Source organism: Mus musculus, chromosome 4 (assembly GCF_000001635.26).
Source record: "Mus musculus strain C57BL/6J chromosome 4, GRCm38.p6 C57BL/6J".
NCBI classification, from domain to species: Eukaryota; Metazoa; Chordata; class Mammalia; order Rodentia; family Muridae; genus Mus; species Mus musculus.
Genome location: NC_000070.6, coordinates 126,971,779 through 126,982,024, shown reverse-complemented (window position 1 = coordinate 126,982,024; position 10,246 = coordinate 126,971,779).

The following is a 10,246-nucleotide window of genomic DNA, read 5'->3' as shown; positions in this document are numbered from 1 at the left end:
AGAAGGCGTTGGATCCTTTGGGACTGAAGTTAGAGATACTGATAAGCTAACAGGTTCATGCTGGGAACCAAACCTTGTTTCTCTGACAAAGCAGCCAGTAAGTACTCTTAACTACTGAGCCTCCCCTCCAGCTCTTAATTAAAAAAAAAAAAGAAAAAAGATTTACTTTATTTAATGTACACGAGTGTATTGTCTGCATGCGTGCTGTATGTACCACACACACACAGAAAGATCCCCTGAAACCGGAGTTACATGCAGTAAACCACCATGTAGATGCTAGGCCTTTGCAAGAGCAGCAAGTGCTTGCGACTGCTGCACCGTCTCTCTAGCCCCATAGCGTAACCTTTTCTATTAAGGTCTTTTCCTTGCCTTAATCTTTGTACATGGAATAAAGTAAGGGTCCAGCTTCTCTTGTTAGCCCCTGGGTGTCCTGTTTTCTAGTCACAGAGTCGAGGACTGTTCTTTTCTCTCCAAGTGCTCTTTGCACCTTGGTCGAAAGTCTTCTGACTTTGAGCAGCTGGGCACAATGGTGCAAGCTTGCAATCCCAGCACCTGTTAGGTAAAGGCTTGAGGATCAGGAGTTCAAAGCCAGCCTGGGCCATATGAGACCTGGTCTTTAAACATATAAGATTACCGGGTGTGGTGGCGCACGCCTTTAATCCCAGCACTCAAAAGGCAGAGGCAAGTGGATTTCTGAGTTCGAGGCCAGCCTGGTCTACAAAGTGAGTTCCAGGACAGCCAGGTCTATACAGAGAAACCCTGTCTCAAACAAAAACAAAACAAAACAAAACAAAAAAAACAACAAAAAACCCCATATAAGATCACCAGCTGGGCGTCTTCCATTTCATCGTGGTAGTATTCGTCTTTTGAAAACCTCAGGTAATACCATGGTATAGTAAACTTTGAAATCTCTCCTTTAGTCACTTCCTCACTTCACTCTCCTTTAAAATATAGCTATTTATTTGTGTATGTGCGTGCCTGTGTGAGTTTCTGTGCATCCCGTGCGTGCACATGCCTACAGAGGGAAGAAGAGGGCGTCAGATCTGCCAGAGCTGGAGTTATAGGGGCTTGTGACCCACCATGGGAATTGAACTTAGGTCTTATACAAGAGCACTAAGTGTTCTAACTGCGGAGCCACTTCCCCAGCCACAGGCCTCTTTTTTATTATTAGGTTGAGACAAGATATCATGTAGCTCAAGCTAGCTTCAAACTTGCTATGTGGGTGAGGTCAGCCCTAAACTCCGATCCTCCAGCTTCTACCTCCTGAGTTCTGGCATTACACGCATGTACCACCATGATTAACTTTATTGATGATACTATAAACAATCTTGTTTCGTTGGTTTCCTTGTTTTGGATTATTTACCATTAAGAAATAAAAATATAGATTTTTTTTATTTTGGTATTTAGTATTCAACTTTACTAAGTTAGTTTAATTCTTTTTTTTTTTTTTGAGACACAGTTTCTTTGTATAGCTTCTGGTCCGTTTAGATTTCCATCTATGTAATTATGTTGAATGCTGAGATCGTTTTACATCTTCTGCTCCAGTTTGGATGGCTTTTCTTTATTTTGCTTGCTCAGTGGCTCAGTTTCATAGTTCCATTGTTATGATGTGTGAAAACAGGCGTGTTTGTCTTGTTTCTCCTATTAAGGGAAAAAGTTTGGGCTGGGTGTGTATATACGGTGGTGGTAGGGTGCTTACCTTGTATATGCAAGCCCCTGGCTTTGATTCCTTTGTTTGTTTGTTTGTTTTTTGGGTTTTGGTTTTGGTTTTGGTTTTCCCGAGACAGGGTTTCTCTGTGTAGCCCTGGCTGTCCTGGAACTCACTCTGTAGACCAGGCTGGCCTTGAACTCAGAAATCTGCCTGCCTCTGCCTCCTCCCAAGTGCTAGGATTAAAGGCATATACCACCACTGCCTGGCCTAAAACATTTTTTTTTAGGTTTACTTTATTTTTATGTGTATGAGTGTTTGCCTGTGTCACTTGTGTGCGTGATGTTCATGAAGGTCAAAAGAGGGCATCGGGCCGGGCGTGGTGGCGCACGCCTTTAATCCCAGCACTCGGGAGGCAGAGGCAGGCGGATTTCTGAGTTCGAGGCCAGCCTGGTCTACAGAGTGAGTTCCAGGACAGCCAGGGCTATACAGAGAAACCCTGTCTTGAAAAAACCAAAAAAAAAAAAAAAAAAAAAAAAAGAGGGCATCGGATCCTCTGGAACTGGAGCCACAGACAGTTGTGAGCATCCATGTGGCTGTTTGGGAACCCAACTCATGTCTTCTGGAAGAACAAGTGCTCTTAATTCCTGGGCTGTCTCTCCAGTCCTTGGTTTTATTTTAAAAAGTCATTGAAGCTGGGTAGTAGCGGGGCACACCTTTTTACTCAGGGGGCTGAAGCAGGCAGATCTCTGTGAGTTTGAGGCCAGCCTGGTCTACAGGGTGAGTTCCAGGACAGCCAGAACTACACAGAGAAACTCTGTCTTGGGAAACAAAACAAACAAGTCACTGAGCAATAGGAACAACAGGCAAAGGGGAACAGAGGTTAGAAGAAAGCACTTAGCTTTTGAGGGCCAATTGGAGAAAGAGCAAGAGAGTACATATATGAGAAAATGTAGCAGAGCCTGGGGGCCAGTGAGATGACTCAGCAAGTAAAGGTGCTTGCCACCAATCCTGATGACTTGAGTTTGGTCTCTCATGGGACCCACATGGTAGAAGGAGACTACCAACTCCTGCAGGTGGTCCTCTGACCTTCAAACACATACCTTTACAAGCCACTACCAAAACAAACAAACAACAAACATCCAAAAAATGTAAAACAAAACAAAACAAAACAAAACAAAACAATAGCAGCAAATGACTGTTCTTCCTGGGAAAAACAGCAGGAAAGGAGTGGCCACTCCTGTGAGGATCCACAGACTGCTCCTGGATCTCCATGGATCCAGATGTGTGAGGGTGTGAGAATGTGAGGGTAGACCACCACTGCTGAGACATGCTGTTTTGAAATCCCTGTGACAATGTCTGTGGATTTTACAGATTCGTTCAGTTTTTTAAAAAAAAGATATATTTATTTATTTATTTTATGTATAGAAATACACTGTAGCTGTTTTCAGACTCACCACAAGAGGGAATTGGATCCCATTACAGATGGCTGGGAGCCACCATGTGGTTCCTGGAAATGGAACACTGGACCTCTGGAAGAGCAGTCAGCGCTCTTAACCACTGAGCCATTTCTCCAGCCTTGATTTGTTTATTTTTATGTGTATGAATCTTTGCATGCATGTATGTTTGTTCACGATGTGCACACATGGAGAACAGATAAAGCTATCAGATCCTCCGGAACAAGAGTTACTGGTAGCTGAGAGCCACCGTGGAGCTGGAAACTGAACTCAAGCCCACTTTGAGAGCAGCCAGTGTTCTTAACCGCTAGGCCATCTCTCCAGCTCTTAAAAGCAAAACTCCATGTGGGTGTGGTGGTGCACACCCTTAGTTCTAGCCCTCTGGAGGCAGAGGCAGAGGAGGCAGAGGAGGCAGAGGCAGAGGCAGAGGCAGAGGCAGAGGCAGAGGCAGAGGCAGAGGCAGAGGCAGAGGCAGAGGCAGAGGCAGAGGCAGAGGCAGAGGCAGAGGCAGAGGCAGAGGCAGAGGCAGAGGCAGAGGCAGAGGCAGGAGAAAGGCCAGTGTGCTGAGTTCCAGGCCAGCTAGAACTAAATAGTAAGACCCTGTCTCAAGACACAAAAACAAAAACAAAAAAACAAAAAACAATTTGAAACTTTAAAACACTTTTCTTAACAGCACAAGTCTAGGCAATAGGTAGTAGAACAGTTTGTTCCAATGGGAAAAATAAGAAATGTAGACATCTGAGGAAAAACCAGAAATAAATGTCAAAAAGGTGAAATTCTGATTCTTGTTTCTACATTTTCAAAATGAAGCCTTTTTCTAGTATTTGAATCACTAATTAGTGTTTGCCCAGTGGTCACGAGTATCCTTTTTCCTTTCAGTTAGAGTATCTTGATTTAGACCAGGCTGGCTTTGAATACAGAAGTCTTCCACCTCCTGCCTCCTGAATGCTGTGACTAAAGGGGTGCGTCAACCCAGGCAGTGGTGGTGCATGTCTTTAATCCCAGTACTTGGGAGGCAGAGGCAGGCAGATTTCTGAGTTCGAGGCCAGCCTGGTCTACAGAGTGGGTTCCAGGACAGTCAGGGCTGCACAGAGAAGCCCTGTCTCAAAAGAGAAAAAATAAATAAATAAAAAATTATAAAAGGGATGTGCCACTAAGCTTGGCTTTATTTTATGTGTATGCTTTTATCCAGTGGTTTCATGTAGACCTGTGTGTATCAGGTTCATGTAGTAACCAAGGAGGCCAGAGGGGGCATCAGAGCCTATGAAACTGGAGTTGTAAGCCATCCTGCAGGTCCTAGGATTAAGTCCCTGTCCTCTGGAAAAGCAGCTAGTGCTCTTCATACACATTGAGCCTTCTCTCCAGCCCTATGAAAACCTTTTGAAAAAGAATTTCTGATCCAATGAAATTAGGGTTGGTGTGGTTATTGTCACTATTTTAGGAAATAAAAATATCTCAAGATTATTTAACTGGCTTGTAACATTTACTGTCACTTGACCAGGCTATATCCTAACATCACAAACTATCTTAATTTACAGGAACTAAATGGTTATATCTTTAACATATAAGTACTAAGTTTTTTTTTTTTTTTTTTTTTTTTTTTTTTTGGTTTTTCGAGGCAGGGTTTCTCTGTATAGCCCTGGCTGTCTTGGAACTCACTCTGTAGATAGACCAGGCTGGCCTCGAACTCAGAAATCCGCCTGCCTCTGCCTTCCGAGTGCTGGGATTAAAGGCGTGCGCCACCACGCCCGGCTAAGTACTAAGTTTTTGTCTTATCTACTAGAACTTGAAGAACAAGGCTCTTAGAAGCATAATGATGGGTTTTCTGGAACCTCTCTGCTCTGGCTGTCCTGGGACTCACTCCGTAAGGCCTTAAGTTTAAAGATACAGTCTGAGTGTGGTCTAGCTAATCCAATGATGGTTGGCTATCAACCAAAAGCCCAAGAATCCAGTAGTTGTTCAGTCCAGAAAGCTGGGTGTCTTAGCTGGTCTTCAGTATATGTCAGAATCCTGAAGAAGTAGGCTCCAATGTCATTGAAGGAATGGGCTTGTTAGCCACAGGGAGGGCAAGCAGTCTTGTCTTCCTTCTTCCCTGTCCTTCATGTAGGTGGCCATGAGAAAGTATGGCCCAGATTTTGTAAGATTTGTGGTAGCTCAAAATGACCACGGTTGTAAAAGGTTAAGTAAATATGTTCTTTTCCCAGAGTTTGCCTCACTGCAAAGTGTGCTAAGAGATAGTTCTCTGAGTGTTTAGAAAACCCACACAATGTCTCCGGTCCTTAAGTTTACCCACTAAGAGATAGTCCTCTGATTGTTTTAAAAAACCTATACAATGTCTCTGGTCCTTAAGCCTGCCTCCTTAATGCTGTTAAAGGTTAACCAATGATAAACTGCCAGCCCTAAACTGTGACTGAGAACTGCTCTAAAAAAATGTATAAAAGGTGTGCGCTTTAGCTACGCGGGGTCGCTTCTATCCCGATTTCAGGACGACCCCAGCATGCTGGATCAATAAACCTCTTGTTTTTTGCATCGATCTCCGTCTCTGTGAGTGGGGCATCCCGGACCTTAAGGCTTTCCGGATCTTACAATTTCAAATGGGAAATTGTATACTTTATATACTTTAGTCTAGAAAAAATTTCCTCACAAGTATGCCCAACCGCTTGGGGTTTAGTTAATTCCAGATGTAGTCAAGTTGATGACCAAGAATAGCCATCACTCAAGCTCTCTCTATATAGCCCAGGCTGACTTGCAACTTATTCTGTAGACAAGGCTGGCCTGGCCCTGTGTCCTGAGTGCTGGGATTAAAGGTGTGCAGCACCAGTGGTCATCCTCTGCTCTTACGGTGGAACTTCTTGAAACAATGGTCCACACTCATGGATTGTATTTCTGTTTTTTTTTTTTTAAGTGTTTACTGTGTTGTGCACTAGCCAGGACAACTTGCAAGAGTCAGTTCTTTCCTTCCACCATGAGGTTTTCCAGGTTTGAGTTCAAGTGGCTTTTCCCATTGGGCCATCTCAGCAGCCCACTGAAAGACTGCTAACTTTCCATTCTTCTGTCTTTCCTCATCTGTTAAGCAGCCTCTTTCTCTTCCTGAGCTATAAATGTCAGCCTTGCCTCAGGGCACACAGTGTGTCTCATAATTCCTGGGAAAGACTCTCTAGTCTATAGCTTGTACTGATGACTTCCTGTCTTCCACTTCTAACTCTGTTGTCTTTCTGGAAGCCCAGGCTCCAATATCCAGCTGCCTCTTGGACACTTTGACTGCGATGTGTAAGATGCACCTCAAAGGCAGCATGCCAGAGACATTCTTTTTTTTCTCCCCAGCCCCTCAAATCCACTCTACTTCATTTCATTGTTTTTGTTGTTGTTTGTTTTTTTCGAGACAGGGTTTCTCTGTGTAACCCTGGCTGCCCTGGAACTCACTTTGTAGACCAGGCTGGCCTCAAACTCAGAAATCCGCCTGCCTCTGCCTCCCGAGTGCTGGGATTAAAGGTGTGCCCACTACGCCTGGCTACTCTACTTCATTTCAAATAATAGCCCTACACTAATATAGATGTTAAGGTTAACAAGTAGGGGCTGTAGAAATGGCTCAGCAGTTAAGAGCACTGACTGCTCTTCCAGAGGTCTTGAGTTCAAATCCCAGCAACCACAGGGTGGCTCATAACTATCTGCCCTCTTCTGGAGTGTCTGAAGACAGCTACAGTGTACTATAATAAATAAATATATAAATAATATAAATAATAAATAATGTATAATAAATAAATAAATAAATAAATCTTTTTTTTAAAAAAGGTTAACAAGTAATCAATTAAGCCAGTCCTGTCTCTCCTCGACCCCCATTCATTTAGCAATCTTATTGGTTAAACCTCAAAAAAAACCCAAAAACCCAAACAAACAAACAAAAACCCCAAGTCATCTTAATTCAACTAGTTTCCATTGTCTCCATTGCCAATACTCTTGACTGTTATTGTCTCCCTGGACTGCCATAGAGTTTCTTTCTTCGTTTATATCCACCCTTGTTCCCAGACGGTTTCCAAAGATCACACAACTTTTCCACAAAGTCTACAATGGCTTCCTCTCATATGCAAAATAAAACTAAAATCCTGCACATAAAATAAACAAAAAGCCCTACCCTTGAAGCAGAGGTGGCTGCCTGTGATTTCTGTGCTTAGAATGGTGAAGACAGGGAGGATCAGATATCCAAGGTCACCCCTTAGCCATACAGCAAAAGTAGGGACCAGTTTGGTATATACAAAAAACTCTTTCTCAAAAAAAAAAAAAAAAAAAAGTCTTTCATCAATTGTCTTTTCTTACTTCGGACTTCATCTTCTGTTCCTGTAACTGTGCACTGAGTTCTAGGAACACTGGCTGTTCCTGAGCACTTCAGGTTCGTTTCTATGGAAAGGCTTCTTTTGTTTTTCTCTTCTTTTCTGAGAGAGGGTCTCACTTTGTAGACCTGGCTGGAGACCAGCCTGTATGGAGACCAGGCTGGCCTTGAGCACACAGAGATCCACATACCTCAGCCTCAGGAGTGCTGACATCAGCTAGGTTTATCAGGTTTTATTCTTGCTGTTCCCTTTGCTTGGAATGCTTTGTATTAGATACTTGGTACAATAGGCTCTTGCTCATTATTTAAGTTTTAGGTGACAAATTCACCCCAGAAACACAGTGTCTGACTTGCTTATCTAAAGTAACTTTCCTCCTCTTTGTATCCTAGTATTGTGTATCTTCTTAGGGGTCTCTGAGGTGTATCTCATCTATGTAACTGTCAGTTTTGATTAAAAAACATTTCAGTGAAATGGTTAGAAGTCTGTTTTAGAGTTTCATGTAAATGCCCCATTTTTAAAATGGTGTCTCCGTTTGGAGGGAGGCATTGCAGCTGGAAGAGCCTGAGATATTGGGTTCCATTTCCTTTCTTCCCCTGATGTTCAGCAACTTGCTGGTCAGTAGTGAGTGGCCCATCTCCTGGCCTGGCCCTAATGAGCCTTTGCAGAGCCTGTAGGCAAACAACAACCCTTTCTGAGGTCTGTGACTTTGTTCAGACCTATGTAATCTACTGTGTGCCCATCAGCTTGCCAACCATCATTCTTGGCTCCCTTTCGTCTTCTCTAGGATATCTGTAGGAACTTCTGGATATATTCTGTATGACCCAAGCTTAAAGGACCACTTTTTTTTTTTTTTTTTTTTTTTTGCAGGGTTCCTCCAGTAATGATGCCTATATGATTCTTGTGTATAAAACCTGGTTTACCTGGCTTGAGCGCATCTCTGAGCTGGATGCAAGCCTTCTCTTTTCCTGTCTACACGTTGACGTCACTTTCACATGTGTGGCCAGTGTTGGTCGTGCAGCCTGAGTCTGCAAGTTGTCTGTTTCTCCGAGCAAGAAGGAAGCCTTTCTATAGTGAAGGGTTGGAAAGGAGAGACTGCCCAGGCCTCCTGATGGATGACCACGCCCCTTTCTTCTTCTTCCTGATACCCTGTTGTTAAACGCCGGGCTCTGTGTCACAGCCTCATGGTTTAGCTGTTCTATATGGAAGAGGTGCATTCTCTGGAGCATGAGAGAATTCTGCTATAACTTGCAAAACTACTAGATTAAATGCAACAAAGGCAATCCTGCACGTTATTAATTATTATTATTATTATTTTACTCTATTAAAGCCTATTTAACTATTTTCTGATTGGAGAAATTCTCCTCAGGGTTATCCTTCAGACAAGAGCCTGACTTAAGATACTGAAATTGAATCAGCTTGATATTTGCAAACTACCACAAGCCCCCATTATATTCAAGATTTATTTCTTTACTTTAGATGTCAGAAAAGGAGATTTGGGCCAGGCAGTGGTGGCACATGCTTTTAGTCCCAGCACTTGGGAGACAGAGACAGGCATGGCTCCTTGGGTAAAAAGCATTGGGTGTAGAAACCAAGTGATGACCTGAGTTGGGTCTTTGGATACCACAGTGGAAGGGAAGAACTAGTTCCTTAAAGATGGCCTCTGATCTCTACGCACATGGCTGCATTAACCATTCCCCAATCCATCACACACACAAACACAAACACACACACACACACACACACACTCCAACAAATAATATAAATATACTTTAGCTGAGTGGTGGTGATCCACACTGTCTTAGTTAGGGTTATACTGCTGTGAACAGACACTATGACCAAGGCAACTCTTATAAAGGGCAACATTTAATTGGGGCTGGCTTACAGGTTCAGAGGTTCAATCCAGTATCATCAAGGTAGGAACATGGCAGCATCCAGGCAGGCATGGTACAGGAGGAGCTGAGTGTTCTACGACTTCATCTGCTGGTAGAAGACTGAATTCCAGGCAGATAGGATGAGGGTCTAAAAGCCCACATCCACAGTGACACACCTCCAACAAGGCCATATCTCCAAATAGTGCCACTCCCTGGACCAAGCACATTCAAACCATGACATTGTGGAGTGAGGGCTATTGTGGTTGGAAAGGCTAAATGGAAGCCTTTAGAGTTGCCTCTGCCAAAGAAAATAGTGAATCAAAGACAGTATCACATTCCTGGAGGAATTGCAGAAATTACTACCATTATCAAGGACTTGAAAGATGCAAGGTTAGTGGTTCCCACCACATCTTCCTTTAACTCCCCTACTTAGGCAGTGCAGAACTGGAAGCTCAGACTTCCCCCTGGTCATTTTGGGCTTCTAATGCCCTTAAACCAACAGGTTAAAAAGGGAATAACAGTGTTAGGAGGGGTGATAGATCTAGATTACCATGGGGAAATTGGATTGCCTCTTCACAATGCAGGTAAAAAGGATTATGTCTGAAGTGTAGGAGATCCCTTAGGGCGTCTCTTAGTACTACCATGTCCTGTGATTAAAGTCAATGGGAAACTACAACAGCCTAATCCAAGCAGGATGGCAAGGGATGCAGACCCATCAGGAATGAAGGTATGGGTCACTCCTCCAGGAAAAGAGCCAAGACCTGCTGAGGTGCTTGCCAAGGGTAGAGGAAATACAGACTGTGTAGTTATAGGAAGGTAGTTATAAATACCAGCTAAGGCCACATAACCAGTTGCAGAAACAAGGATTATAAAATAATACGAGGGGGCTGGAGGGGTGGCTCAGTGGTTAAGAGCACTGACTGCTCTTCCAGAGGTCCTGAG